The 16002-nt window shown below is 39.4% G+C and overlaps 1 protein-coding gene across 1 annotated transcript in view; it reads left to right on the top strand.

Annotated features, from left to right (window-relative positions):
• The window catches only part of brms1 (BRMS1 transcriptional repressor and anoikis regulator), a 49378-nt gene extending 33985 nt beyond the window's left edge, over window positions 1-15393 (top strand). The window contains exon 12 of the transcript XR_010011536.1: window positions 15337-15393. The gene's annotated coding sequence lies outside the window, so the exon portion shown is untranslated. The remainder of the gene's footprint in view (window positions 1-15336) is intronic.
• Window positions 15394-16002: the final 609 nt, after the last annotated feature.

The raw sequence follows: 16002 nt of genomic DNA, 5'->3' as shown, positions 1-16002 counted from the left end.
TGTTTAAGTTGGTCGTCTTCTAGACCTTCATCAGTGGTCACAGGACACTGCCCACGGGGCACTGTTGACTGGATATATTTGGTTGGTGGAGTATTCTCAATCCAGCAGTGACAGTGAGGTATTTAAAAACTCCAGCAGCATTGCTGTGTCTGATCCACTCATACCAGCACAACACACACTAACACACCACCACCATGTCAGTGTCACTGCAGTGCTGAGAAAGAGCCATCACCCAAAAAATACCTGCTCTGTAGTGGTACTGGGTACTCAGTATTTGTAGAACTGCAAAGTGCTCCTATATGGTAAGTGGAGCTGATAAAATGGACAGTGAGTAGAAACAAGAAGGTGGTTTTAATGTTATGGTTGATCGGTGTACAATATTAAAGTTGCTTTTTACCTATTCACTGTCTGCAGTTCTAATTTAATTTGATCTACTAATAATTTGACAATCAACATTTAAACAAATACAAATCTAAGTAAATAAATCCTTCATAACTGCCTTGTCTAATTGTGTTGGAATGTGAAAGGTTTAATTAAAAAAGCCCTTCAGAATGTTGCTGGCTCTGCTGCTGTAAACTATGTTGGTGATTGGTGGTCTGTTTTTATGCATCCAGCGTAAGAACTGTGCCAAATCAGGAATGCTGAAATATCTGCTGTGGTGACCCCCTAACAACATGGGATCATAAAAAGTAGATTGCTAGCTTAGTTGATTTTAGCTAGTCCAAAATTGAAAAGTGTTAAAGAGAACACAAGATATTAGTGGAATATGTTCAAACCCGATTGACCAATATTATATATTTTGGCCATTCTGTCCAGAGGCCTTATACACCTCTTTAGGAAAACCCCTCATGATACTGCAAAAGACTTACAGGAAGATCTGATGAATTCTGAGACGTGTCAGTGACAAACGTAAGATCACAGAACAACCAAGGATTTCATGGCCAGGCTCTACAATGCATGCTACTCTTGACCAGGAAGCACAGGAATAGTCGACTGGAATATGCCAGCAGGAATTTGGATAAGCCCGTAGAATGCCGAATCAAAACTGGAAGAGTTCGGCCATATGAATCGGTGACAGTCTTGACTGTGTGACTGATATCATAGATTCACAAAACTACCAAGACTTTTTAAGGAGGACTGTGATTCCTTCTGTGGTAAAATTGAATCTTGGTGATAATTTGACTTTCCAGCAAAACAATGATCCCAGCCCCACTTCCAAATCCACCACAGCTTGATTAAAGAATCAGTCCTGGAATATCCTGGAGTGGCCTCCTTGTCAGTCCCTGGATTTAAACCCCATAGATAATCAATGGTGAGGTTTAAAGAAAACAGTTGTGTAAAACTGTGTGCCTACATGAACGACTGGCTGTTGTTGATTTCATTGAAATTTAAAATTGTCAGTGTATGTTATCAAAATTGCTTGAATGTATCAATAAATATAAACATTTCTCTGTTTATCGGGACCTTTTGTTGTAGATTTACGTCAAATTCTATACATATCATAATACCTTTTAAGGTAAGGGTGTGTGTATGTCCTGTTGCAACTGTAGTTAGTAAAGATCAATAAAAAAACCTGCCCCTATCCAACATGGTAGCCACTCATACACTTGATCCTGAGAGACAAGACTGACATAGTAAAATATCCCTTTAACAGTTTGAGTAGCTTAGAAGGATTGTAGTAATATTAAGGATCCAGTAGGTGGTAAAGTGCACCTATTATTTTCCCTGTGCGTCTTAATTCATCCATTAGATGGCACTGTGCTTATTACAGTATTGTAAACTGTTTTGCCCAAAGAGGCAAGGTGCTGAATGATTGCCTTCATTTTTGGTGCTAGACAGTTTTTTTTTATTCCACACACCGATTTTATCCTCTGTGGGGCACAGAAAAGATCTGTGCTATTTTCATATTTACAAATGTGTAAAATAGCTCTAGTCTTGGCATTCATCCAGAAGTCTCTCAGCAGGTTTAATTTACTGGACGATGGGGTTTAATGAATATAATAATTGTCTGTGTGTGTGTGTTAGAGTGGGAGAGAAAGAGGCTTCTGATTAGTCTAGTCTGACTATGTTATCAGATTTTACAGATGTTGTGTATTAAGATTATTATTAGTACAGTGGAACCTTGACTTTTGAATTTAATTGGTTCCAAAGGGCTGTTTTTAAGTCAAGATGTTCTTAAGTTAAACCTATTTTTCCCATAAGAAATAATGTAAATGGAATTAATCCGTGCCAGACCTCCCAAACCACCCCCTTACCTAACCTCTCTAATGTCTTAAATGGTCTTTTTTGTTATTAATACAAGTATATTTTCCCTTAAATCTTAAATAATAGAATAGACATACTGTTATAAACAATAATAAACAACAATACACAGTAGTAGTACTGTACTGTACATAAAAAAACACCACATGTCAGTACAGTACGTGTGCTGCACTATACACCATAATACATTTCCTTTTTTTATAAAATGTATCGACCAGAAATGTTCGTATGGTAAACCGTTCATAACTCAAGGGTCTACTGTATTTTAGTTCTGAGACTGGTTTCTGTCTTTAGGGTACGGATTCATCTTGGTCTTAAGGCCATGTTGTCTTGAGCTTGTCTCCATTAAATATTAAACAACTATTTTTGAGTCAAATCAACACATTAATGTTGTAGATAAATAAATTAATGTGTAAAATTGTTAATTCTATATACTGTATAATTCCATTAAAAAAGAAAAAAGAAAATCAGTGTCACACTCTTCACACTGGGTGCTTTTTAACTGTCTACTTTTGGCAAGCATTTTTGGCAGTACCGCAGTCTCAGGGTCAACACTGTTTACACCCCCAACCCTTTTTGCTTAATTTATTCAAGCAACTGCTGTTAAGAACATTTATAGTTTACTATTAGACTGATAACATTTTGCAATCATGCAATGGCAAAGCAGCACACACAAATAAAACCTAAAAATCATTTTCTAGTCAGATTCCTTGTATATCTGTATCATAGACTGTATAAAGATGTATAAAGATTTTTTCCATAGCTAAGTTAAAATAAGGTAGAATAAGGAATAATAACACAAGCTCCACGTATAGTACAATCTAGTACTATATAACAATTGTAAAGGTTTGACAAAATCCTTAATAGTACTATTTTTTATTGGCTGCTTCTGTATTTAGGGGTTCTTGTCGTCATACCTGATTTAGCAAAGTTTTTACACCAGATGCCCTGTCTGACGCAACCCTCCTTTTTAATCTACACTTGGGACTGCACCACCTGAGTGTCCCATAGGTTGTGTTTTGACATAGACATGATGTGAAGTCATCTCCCCAAGTGGCATGGCTTATTAGACCAATGAGCTGTGAGTATGGCTTACTGCACCTGTTCTGTGCAACTCAAACTCAAATATTAAGAAAAATGGCAAAGAACAGGTCTCAGACCTTCATCAGTGGTTGGTTGGATGTTTTTGGTTGGTGGACTCTTCTCAGTCCAGCAGTGACAGTGATGTGTTTAAAAACTCCATCAGCATTTCTGTGTCTGATCCACTCATACCAGCACAACACACACTAACACACCACCACCATATCAGTGTCACTGCAGTGCTGAGAATGACCCACCACCCAAATAATACCTGCTCTGTAGTGGTCCTGGGAGAGTCCTGACCATTGAAGAACAGCATGAAAGGGGGCTAACAAAGCATGCAGAGAAACAGATGGACTACAGTCAATAATTGTAGAACTACAAAGTGCTTCTATATGGTCAGTGGAGCTGATAAAATGAACAGTGAGTGTAGAAATAAGGAGGTGGTTTTAATGTTATGGCTGATCGGTGTACATTGTTTATGAGAGAAGAGGATCAAAAATGGTGTGTGGAATACTTACCACTGATACAGTTTTCTTATTCTTTATGTATAATACACATGAACTGCCTCACATACACACAGCCTTGTTTCTTTATTGTTCTGGATCTTAAACCAACACCTCTCCAGCTCTTTTTTGTTCTCACTCCTGAGACCTCAGTCTTCCAGAGCACACTAATGCATTGCAAGATGGATGAAGGCACCTACAGTCTGTATTTTAATAATGTCACTACACATCTGGCCTAGTTTACCCTCGGTGCTTCTCTCATAGAGATACTGGGGTGGAAACGAAGTGGACACTGGGGATCAGACATCCCAGTGAGTTTAATAAAGAACAGAGTTGGTGTGATAGTGAAAGCTGATCATGAGTGGGTACCTGCACTTAAAAATCTCACTTTAAGGAATACTGCAAATACTGGAATACTGCAGATGTGATATTATCTGACATCTGCTTAGCCTACTTATTAATAGCTGTTAATAACTTAAGTCTAGGGGTTCTTTTACTATTCGCACCCACTTTGTCTGGTGAGGCAGTTGGCACAGCCAAGACTCAAACTTACCTTGGTGTAGTCGAACCTTGGTGGAGGTGTAATATAATATTAAACCACTTTGATAATGTGTTATGATTGCTATTGCACTGGGTAAAACCCCTTTTTACTTACCCTGAACATATTGCATTAAAACGAGGGTTATTCATCTAGGCTTGGACTTACTGGACAAGAGGAGTTATAGTTGTTTAACTTTGTGAACCTTATACATCTTAAATAGCCTTTGGTCTCTGTGAGCCTCTGTCAGCACAGGCAAGCTTCCAGCCTTTGAGGCCTGGAAAGCAGGCAAAATTAGAACTTTTGAACAGCTACAAAAGCCATTGTTGTGATTTTCAGTAAAAGAATTACATGGAAAAATGTTGACAGGTTGTGAACCAAACAAGTAGCAGCATTTTGAATGCTTTGTGTTAGAGATATGACACATAAAGCGAGACCAGCAGGTAAAACATTCTAGTAACTGCATTTAGATAAAGTGAGCGAGCAAGTATGAGCATTTTGTGGCCTGAAAAGGATGTGTTCTTTTGTTAGTGTAATACAAAATATACAGGATCTGATTCCATCACTGCTTTTTCTGTTATTTTAGCAAAGCCCAGCCTGAGAATGACTGTTATTATTAAATGTTCAGGTATGAATTTAGGGCAAGATTGAGTTCATACAGAGACATTAGGTACATCATTCTGGAAAAATTCAGATAAGAGACTTTCTTTGAAAGAAATAAAGACGGGTGGAAAAACATGAAGAGGAACATAACAGTATTCAGACTGATGAAACGTAAGAGATATGGCTATAAAAAGAGTGAGGGAACACATTATAATTCAAGCAGAGTGTGAAAAGTCAAGGGTTGAGAAAATGAGAGTACATCATGCAGCTGTATGAGAGGAAGTGTTGAAGAATGGGTATGAGAGTTTCCCGTGATGGCACTGGTGAGTCAGACCATTGAAGAAAGGACACGCACAACCTCTGAGAGGTGTAAATATAAAAAGCCTTTTACAACTGGTCATTTAAAACCAATTTAAATAATCTTTAGGGTACATGGCAGCTTTATATACCAACTGTATGTACAGATTTTATCTGGTCCACAGTTTATTTTTTTTGCTATTTTATTTATGCGTTTTCTCTTTTCTCCCAATTTAGCGTAGCCAATTAGTGTTTCACTGCTGGGGACCCGGATGGCATCCGAGGAGGGTTTATTTGCCTGACACACACTCCCTTCGACGTATGCGCAGTCCACCAACCCCTTCCTATTCGGCTATACTTTGGTGGATTTATGCTTGAGACTAGTCTCGTACACAGAGAGTCATGTGCTGACCTTACACAGCATTGAAGACCCCACCCCCTATTTAGTCCGGTCTTTTTCCACCCTGCAGACTGGTGGCTAATTTTGTCTGCTGCAAAAACTGCAAATCGTGCCTGCTAGGGGGCGCCCCACCCATTAGAAGAGCTGAGATTTTATTTCGGAGAGTTCAGAATCCCAGCGCTGGTGAGCTAGCGGAATATCCTGCTGGACGCCCCAGTCCACAGTTTTTTAAATTTTTATTTGGTTTAAAAGCTCTTTTTGTGGGTGCCCAGGTGGCTGAACTCCTCGGTTCGAAACTTGGAGTTACCACCGGTCGGCTGGATGCCATCTAGCGGGCATAATTGGCAGTGCCTGCAGCAGACATGTTTCTGCTTGAGTGGGATGACCGGACTATGTGGGAGTGGTCTTCAATGCTGTGTAAGGACCCTGGTTAACAGATAGAGAGGTGCCTGTGCAGAGTGCATGGGTGAAAAAGGGTTCCGCTAAGAGCTGTGCGTGGGTCGGAGGAGGCGTGAGCAGCAATATACCCACCTCGACTGCAATCAGGGATCCCCCAGCAGCGGAAGACAAAATTGACTACGCTAAATTGGGGAAAAAAAAGCTCTTATTGCACTTAAAACCTGTGTAAACACTGGGTTACATTTACAGTTAATGCTTCAGGCTTCAAACTAAATTTGTGACCAGCAAAAACAATTGTAAACAAGTGTAATTGCATAATTATTTATTAATCATCCAACATTAAAATGTAACCGGAATTAATGAGAATGGAAGTAAAAAGACAGACCCGGGAATAAAGTTGAGTCCTGCCTCTGCTTGATCCAGAAACAATGACATCAATGTTTTTTCTGGCCTTTTCTCATAATTAGTTTTGAGAATTGTTCTCATCATCATTATCAATTTCAGTCTTCTGGTACTACACAGCCTTTGCTGCTATAAAAACTAATCAAATGTGATGGTTCCTTTATAAGCAATTTAGTTTCTTGGTGTCTAAGTAATTCTGTGCCAGTGTGTACTCATGCACAAGTCTGAACCTCCAACCCCATCATCACTCACCAAAGAAATCATTGGCAGTGGTCTTTGTGGTAAGGGCCACAACTGTCTATGGACCATTATGGCTACACCTGTAGTTGGGTAGCTAGATCTAATACAGTGCATAATACACATTAGCCATTAGTCTGAAACAATTATCCACAGCTAACAGTGAAAAACCACACTCCATCATCCCCCATCATCCTCTGCTTTAGCTTTGCAGAAGCCAGCGTCAGGAGCAATCACACTGTCTAAAGAAGCCAGACACTAAACTCCAACATAAACAGCTAAACAAAATCAGGGAAACAGCCTAATTCATCTTCGTCAATTTTAATTTTATCCCTCAAACACTCAGTGATCTTACACATTTTTAGCGTCTTTGCTTCTAGAAAACCAGAAATTTCACATTTATTTTTAGTTAGCTATCAGTAGCTACCAATGTGTTTAATACACTTAATCCAAGCTGTACTTTCATTTCTTACCGTAACAGGATTTAAGGAGCCTAGGGCTCCTAATTACACTGCAGTTAATTCTGTCATAGCCAGCAATTAAATGTATTCATGTTCCTGGTTTGAAAAGAGGAGAACTGAATTCCTAAATCTGTCAGTCCTTATCCCATAATTATTCTACAAAAAAGCTACCAGAATTTTTTATACAAAAATAATGACCAGTATGTCCCCATAATATGGTCCATCACATATTATAAACAGTAAACTGTCCCTGCTGGACTGAGAATAGTCCACCAACCAAAAATATATCCAGCCAACAGCGCCCTGTGGGCAGCATCCTGTGACCACTGATGAAGGTCTAGAAGATGACCATTTCAAACAGCAGCAATAGATGAGCGATCGTCTCTGACTTTACATCTACAAGGTGGACCAACTAGGTAGGAGTGTCTAATAGAGTGGACATGGTATTTAAAAACTCCAGCAGCGCTGCTGTGTCTGATCCACTCATGGCTGGATTACTGACCGGGCCAGTGGGGCCAGCGCCCTGGCCCAAAACATTTTGCGATGCCTATCAACATTTATGATACAATATATTTTTATTTCCGAGGGCCCTCCATTTTAAGGATCCTCTGACTATTAGGGACTTTGACCCCAGGGCCTCTTGGGGGCCCTAGCCATGCTTTTGGGGCCCCTAGCCATGCTTTTGGGCCCTAGCCATGCTTTTGGGGGCCCTAGCCATGCTTTGCCCAGGGGCCCAGACTATCCTTAATCCGTCCTTGGATCCACTCATACCAGCACAACACACACTAACACACCACCACCATGTCAGTGTCACTGCAGTGCTGAGAATGATTCACCACCTAAATAATACCTGCTCTGTGGTGCTCTCAATGGCACCTAGTAGGTTTCTGATATGCCTTCTAATCTCATCTTGGAGGTGCCCTTACATAATAAATCTGAAGCCCTGGTAACCCAGTAAATATTCTGCAAATCTTTATTCCTTTTTTTCTCACTGCAAAGCTGTGTCCTCTTTCAGACTTTTTCAGCTATACAACAGCAATACCCTGATTTATAAAGGTCATTACTATTGTCTCATTTGTGTTAACTTTCCTATATTGTTATATATTGTTTCTTATATTGAAATAGTTCTGAAAGTTTGCACGGTCACCTCATATTTCTACCCAATTGAACAAGAAGTCACAAGTGACTGCTTAAGACTTATTGTAATAATAGTAATCATCATAATCATTAAGAGTACACTTATCTTAATTAAAGGTTAGACTTGTATTTTTAATGTAAAACTGACCTTATGATTATGACCTTACCCCCCACCTTTACCAAGAGTACCAGTCATTCTGGAATCGACTGTACACAATATACACGTAATATTTGAACTTAATATGCTTGTTAATGTGGGAAAATATCAGTCTATATAATACATTACTTACTTGTCGATTCACAAAACATAACTGCTGTCTTCTGTAATAAGCTGTACCAAATGTACCAAAACTAATTTCTTGACACATGACACATGGGAAATGACAAGGAATGATTTGCTGCCTCTGTGTAAATACAAAACAGAAGATTATTTTTTATTTAAATAAAAATGAGCTCAAACAGAATGACTCAGAGAGCACACTGTTTATGCAATGATTTTCTAAATGAACAAGCCATTAAGTCAGAAAATATTGGAGCAGCGACGTGTTCAGTTATTCTTTGTCAGAGTGATAAGATGTGAAAAAGTGCCATCATGTTTGAATTTTTAAACCATACTGGACATATATTCTTAATTGTTATTTTCTTATGCAAATGTACATGTCTTGACCATTTTAACATTTTTTTATTTTACTTTCATCAACTGGAAGGACAGGCCTGGACAGGCTTTGTGTACCCCCCACCCCTCAGACATAGACAATCATGTCTGTGCAGATGCCTGGCTGGTGTAGGCACTGCTGAGATTTGAACCCAGGTCTCAGCTGTGTTAGGCTAGTGTAATAGACAGCTTCACTACCTGTGAGTCCTTATCTTATCAGAAATGAGTAACATACAGTATATAGATGCACAGTATATAGATGCATGTATACACACTGAAAAGAATAAAACGTGCTGAAAATAGTCCACTACCCATATAATTTCTGATTATTGAGGGTCTTATAACTTTTAATAAAAAAAATGGGGTACAGGGGGTTAGTAAATGTACGGAGGAACAAATAGTCTACAGTCAGTTATTGTATACTCACAAAGTTCAATGATTCTTACACACCCACTCTCTCTCTCTCTCTCTCTCTTACACACACACACACACACACACACACACACACACACACACACACACACACACACACACACACACACACACACACACACACACACACACACACACACACACACACACACACACACACACACACACACACACACACACACACACACACACACACACACACACACAGTTAGGCAATTTCTAGCTCCAATTAACCTGACTGCATGTCTTTGCAGTTGTAGCCTAGCGGTTAAGGTACTGGACTAGTAAGCAAAAGGTTGCTGGTTCAAACCCCACTAGGTCCGGAGAACATCACACAAAACTTCACACAAAAGAAACCTGGCTACCCAGCTGAGGAATTAAACCCAGTCAGAGGAAAAAGGTGTGGGTGTGTGATTTTGTAGTTCTAAATATATGAAGCACAGCTTTATGTACAGTGTAATTATGCAATAGTGCAAATGCACTATACAAAAACTGGCATGGTCATTTAGTGTTTATGTAAACTACTAACTGAGTGTAGGTGTCCTGTGTAGACAGTAGGGTTCAGCTGAATTAAAACAGGTAAAATTCTAAGACAGCGACTTTTTAATTTAGCATTCATATAGCTACAGTATTCCTGCGTCTGGCAGTATGGGTAACAATGTTTCTATAACATTTTCCAGAAAGTAAAAGTTGATTTTAAGAAAAGACGATTGTAGGGGTTGATAGTATCTGTGGATATGGTGGAGGTTCTAGTGAGATAGCTACTGTTGTAAATTTCATCGAAAGTCAGCAGACAGTTTCACATCATTCTTTGAGCATTGCTGATGACACGTTGTGGGGCGGTCCTCTCCATAGCAGTGCAGCCGATGTATCATGCTGAGATGCAGTAAATTATTACTGCAACAGTAGGAGATGGTAAGTCTATCTTCCTTGAGGTCCAGCTTCTTCAGTGACCTCAAGAAGTATAAACATTCCTGTGCCTTTTTTTCAAGGCTGTGGTATTGACGAGCTGTCACACAGCCAGTTTAGCAAGATGCAAAGCAAAAAAATACTAGAAAAGCTCCAAATTATATATAATTTAAGAGTCAACTTTCTTTTTCCAGTTACGTCCGATCAATGGTGCACCCAGTGTTTGAAGGTGGTGCTGAACCTGTGACTAAACAGAATAATACTGTTTGTAATAAATAAATTAATAAATTAATAATTAATAAATCTATCTCTTTTAAAACATTTTAGTCTAGTCTTAAGCTGTAAATTTTTTTTAACTCAGTGCTGACCCTCAAATGTACTTTTTTTGTAGCTGTTGCACTATATAGCTATAGGGCTGTGCTCTATGTACATTGTGTAGGTCCTGTCAAGCTTGTTTGTTAAACTGCAGGTCTAAGAAAAAAGAAAAAAAATGTATATATATATATATACTGATCAGCCATAACATTATAACCACATCCTTGTTTCTACACTCACTGTCCATTTTATCAGCTCCACTTACCATATAGAAGCACTTTGAAGTTTTACAATTACTGACTGTAGTCCATCTATTTCTCTACATACTTTTTAAGCCTGCCTTTACCCTGTTCTTCAGGGCCACCACAGAGCAGATATTATTTGGGTGGTGGGTCATTCTCAGCACTGCAGTGACACTGACATGGTGGTGGTGTGTCAGTGTGTGTTGTGCTGGTATGAGTGGATCAGACACAGCAGTGCTGCTGGAGTTTTTAAATACCGTGTCCACTCACTGTCCACTCTGACACTCCTACCTAGTTGGTCCACCTTGTAGATGTAAAGTCAGAGACGATCGCTCATCTATTGCTGCTGTTTGAGTTGGTCATCTTCTAGAACTTCATCAGTGGTCATAGGACGCTACCCACGAGGCACTATTGGCTGGATATTTTTGGTTGGTGGACTATTCTCAGTCCAGCACTGACAGTGATGTGTTTAAAAACTCCATCAGTGCTGCTGTGTCTTATCCACTTATATCAGCACAACACACACTAACACACCACCACCATGTCAGTGTCACTGCAGTGCTGATAATGATTCACCACCCAACAAAGCATGCAGAGAAACAGATGGACTACAGTCAGTAATTGGTAAGTGGAACTGATAAAATTGACAATGTGTGTAGAAACAAGGAGGTGGTTTTAATGTTAATGGCATGCGTTAATTATAAAGTTCTTTATAGCCACAGAAACGCACAGTCAGCATAAATAGAAAGTCTCTGTCAATGTTTATATACATTATCAGTAGCAGTGGGTTTTGAGGGCAATCATTAAGAAGCTAAAATTATTGCATATGTCTTGGAAATAGTACAGTACAGTAGAGTAAGTGGTAACATATTGAAAGCTGATCTCTCTCTGTACAGATAGACTGACCAGTCTGTCTGATTAATGCTTAATTACTTTCTGTGGTCATTAAAAGGGCACAATACTGCTCATAAAGTCCCATTAATATTGATATGCTGCCTGGATGAGGTCAGTGCAGTCCTTGAAGTTCCTCTACACTGAACAGCATCTCCTTAGTAACAAAATGTTAACTAGTTTTATTTGATTAATTGTCACTAATGAGCTCTTCTTCATCTTCTACTCACCAATACCATATATGCCACAGGGCAGTAATACCAGTAACCCAAACTGTAGTCTCAATCTCAAACAGAGGTGGAACTGTCATTCAGCTGTCCAAAAAAGCGGACTTCATCTCAGCCTTTGCATCACCTCATTCCCTGGACTTTCTGGCACTGACTGAGACATGGATTAACAGACAGAACTAGGACACATCAACAGCACTATCCACTGTCTACGCCTCCTCCTACTCACTGAGAGAAACTGGCAGGGGTGTTGGTATAGGTTTGCTTATGTCCAGAAAATGGCACTTCAGCCCTGTTAGCCATTCATATCTTAACATATCATCTTTCACATTTCATGGCACGACGGTTACCTTCCAAGTAAATTCACATCATTTTTGTCTGTAGGACATCTGGCTCGCTATGAGAGCTGGATATTCTTTTTTTCTTGCACTCGCTATGAGAGCTGGATATTCTTTTTTTCTTGCAGATGGGACTCTTCTTGGAGACTTTAACCTTTCTACAGACAAGCTCCAGTCTTCCAGCTTTAATATTCAACATCATAACTTGCTTGCCACACCCTGCTGTGCTTCTACCCTCCTACTAATACCTTCCTCCTCTCACTTTCATCATCAATTGACCATCTATCTTCCTCAAACCAGGAAAACCTACAAGGCCTCAGCTTCAAATGCATTGAGCATCAACAAAAGAGAGTTACGCAGGAGAGTTAAGAAGAAGATGATGAAAACTTACCACTCTCTCATCTAAATTATCATCTGATTTGACTGATGCAACGACTTCATTCTACAGAACAAATCTTCAAGATTCTGCTACAGAGCCATGCAATGTCATTGTTTCTTCATTTCTGACTCCTCCCTCCATCTCCTTAACTGCTTATGAATTTGGCATATTTTTACAGAAAATTATCCTACCAAACTTTTTCTCTTGTTAGAAATACACCGATCAGCCATAACGTTAAAACCACCTTCTTGTTTCTACACTCACTGTCCATTTTATCAGCTCTACTTATCATATAGAAGCACTTTGTAGTTCTACAATTACTGACTGTAGTCCATCTGTTTCTCTGCATGCTTTGTTAGCCCCCTTTCATGCTGTTCTTCAATGGTCAGGACTCTCCCAGGACCACTACAGAGCAGGGAATATTTGGGTGGTGGGTCATTCTCAGCACTGCAGTGACACTGACATGGTGGTGGTGTGTTAGTGTGTGTTGTGCTGGTATGAGTGAATAAGACACAGCAATGCTGATGGAGTTTTTAAACACCTCGCTGTCACTGCTGGACTGAGAATAGTCCACCAACCAAAAATATCCAGCCAACAGTGCCCCATAGGCAGCGCCCTGTGACCACTGTTAAAGGTCTAGAAGATGACTAACTCAAACAGCAGCAACAGATGAGCGATCATCTCTGACTTTACATCTACAAGGTGGACCAACTAGGTAGGAGTGTCTAATAGAGTGGACAGTGAGTGGACACGGTATTTAAAAACTGTGCTGTGTCTGATCCACTCATATCAGCACAACACACACTAACACACCACCACCATGTCATTGTGACTGCAGTGCTGAGAATGATCCACTACCTAAATAATACCTGCTCTGTGGTGGTCCTGTGGGGGTCCTGACCATTGAAGAACAGGGTGAAAGCAGGCTAAAACAGCAAGCAGAGAACAGATGGACAGATGGATGTCTAGTAATCCTTAACCCCATAACACCCTTACCAGCTTCTCTCCTAATGTCATCTCACAACTAATGTCATCCAGGAACCAGACAACCTGTCTGCTAAATCCAGTACTATCTACAATTCTCCAAACCTCCCAGCACCTCCCAGGTCCTTCTACACTATAAATGTATATAAGGAGAAAGAAAACCAGAGAGAAAGAGAGACTGGGTGAAAGAGAGAGAGAGACCTGTGGGAGCAGAACAAGCAAGGCCTGAAAAAACTGAAGAACTGAATAAAACAGAAGTTATGATATTTTAAACAACCGGGACCAAATACACACATAAAGAAGATTTATGTATAGCACATTTTTACTAATCAGCTGTAATTATGTATGCATTAGAATCACTTCTTGAGGAACTTTCCATCAGGCAGTAAATGAAGTAAGAAGAACAAGCTCACAGGGCTTTCTACACCAATACCCAAGACCTAATTAAAATTTTAGTCAGCGATAAAAGCAAATGCTATGTAGTACAGTAAACTGTGAGACTCTTCATGCTTTTATAAACATTTTACATCAACAACCTAAACATAGAGCCTATCCCAGGTTTTCAATGGGCGCAAGGCACACAGTAACACCCTGTACGGGGTGCCACTCCATCATCGGCATATATGGCAATTTAGTGTCTGCAATTAACCTGACTGCATGTTTTTGGACTGTGGGAGGAAACCGGAGCTCCCGGAGGAAACCCACAGAAAGGACCCGGATCACCCAACCTGGGGATCGAACCCAAGACCTTGTTGCTGTGAGGCGACATTGCTACCCACCGAGCCACTGTCGCCCAAGATGGAGAAATTGATTTATTTAAATTATAAAATAAATCAATAAATGAAAGTAAATAAAAATAACATTCACTTAACAGTTTTAGCTTAATTGTTTGAAATTCTTAAATAAAGACATGGTTTGGACAGTCACCTAGGTCTTTAAGGGTCCAAAATTGACATTACATTGTCAGCACAAAGAAAACAAGCCATAAAATGTAAGATACTGTTTGTGGATCTCTATTATTCATGGTAAGACATAGTTCTGTGGATCTACTGAAATGCACAAAGGCATTGGTTGGGGCAAGGTTATAAAACAATATCTAAGGTTTTGAGTTTTCTCTTGTTTGTTCTTTCAGTGCTTGTGAAATTGCCTCAGTGTGTTTTTGCTATTATATGACTAGGCAAAGCTATTGCTGAACCAAGAGATGCTTATTTAATTTAATGTTTTGGCTGTACTTTTAAGGCATTTAACATTAATTGTATAATGTACTGTTGATGTCATTGTTTCTTTTTGTTGACGTCATTTGTCAATGTTTAACATATGCTGCCATTCCTTTAAAACATTTTTGAATTAAACCAATATATTACAATTATAATTTTTTTGGTAACTGATGCATATGTGGTGATCAGGGATGTCGGGTTGCTGTTGGTCTGCCTCTCTTTTCCGATCACTCAGGCTTGATGACGTGGGGAGGTGGGCGCTGATGTCCTGTGAAAGCCTTCATGACTTTGTTACCTGCTCATCTCCCTTTTAGTTATGCTGTAATAATTAGGGGTGCCGGAGTCTAAAGCTACTCTCTGCAAAACTGACATTTTACTCTTAATGATTTCACATTTTAACTACATCTTCTGTTGTTTTACCCGAGGTTAAAGACTGCACGTCGAAACTGCTGTGCCAACAATGCTGCTCCCGCTAGATGCGACGGATACCTGGCTTGTTTGCACAAAAAATTTCAAGAACTCACTACGGACTTCATCACAGACAAATAATGAATAACTCCAATTATTTTTGCTAGTTATAACTTTTAGTTTAATTTAATTTTGTGTATGTATGATTCATGTAAATCCTATTTATTCAAATTATCCTCCAGGGCAGCCAAGAAGGATGGGTCCCTGCTGAGTCCGCTTCCTCTCAAGGTTTCCTCCTGTAATTTTAAGGTTTTTTTTTCTTGCCACTGTTGCACTGTTGACTTGACTTGACTATGCAATTTGAAGCCCTACTGCTTTGCCATATTGAAGCTCTATAAATATGTCTTGTTAACATAAAACTCCTTATGTCAAAATGCTTATTGTCAGAATAAATCTTTTTGCTGAGACTAAAAGAAAATGTGTGTGTAATATTTCCATGATTTTCTCTACCACCTTTACATCCTCATGCGAAGATCTTGCAAATCTCTCTGAGCATCTCTTAACACACACCCTCTAAAATGTAAATATTTTTGGACAACCAGATAGCTGTCTGATGTTGCTAACCTGACCCAGTCCTGCAGGTCTTAACTATTCTTAGATTTGACTATTTCTGTTCATGAGGG

Source organism: Trichomycterus rosablanca, chromosome 4, assembly GCF_030014385.1.
Source record: "Trichomycterus rosablanca isolate fTriRos1 chromosome 4, fTriRos1.hap1, whole genome shotgun sequence".
NCBI lineage: Eukaryota > Metazoa > Chordata > Actinopteri > Siluriformes > Trichomycteridae > Trichomycterus > Trichomycterus rosablanca.
This window is presented reverse-complemented; position numbering and strand designations above follow the sequence as displayed.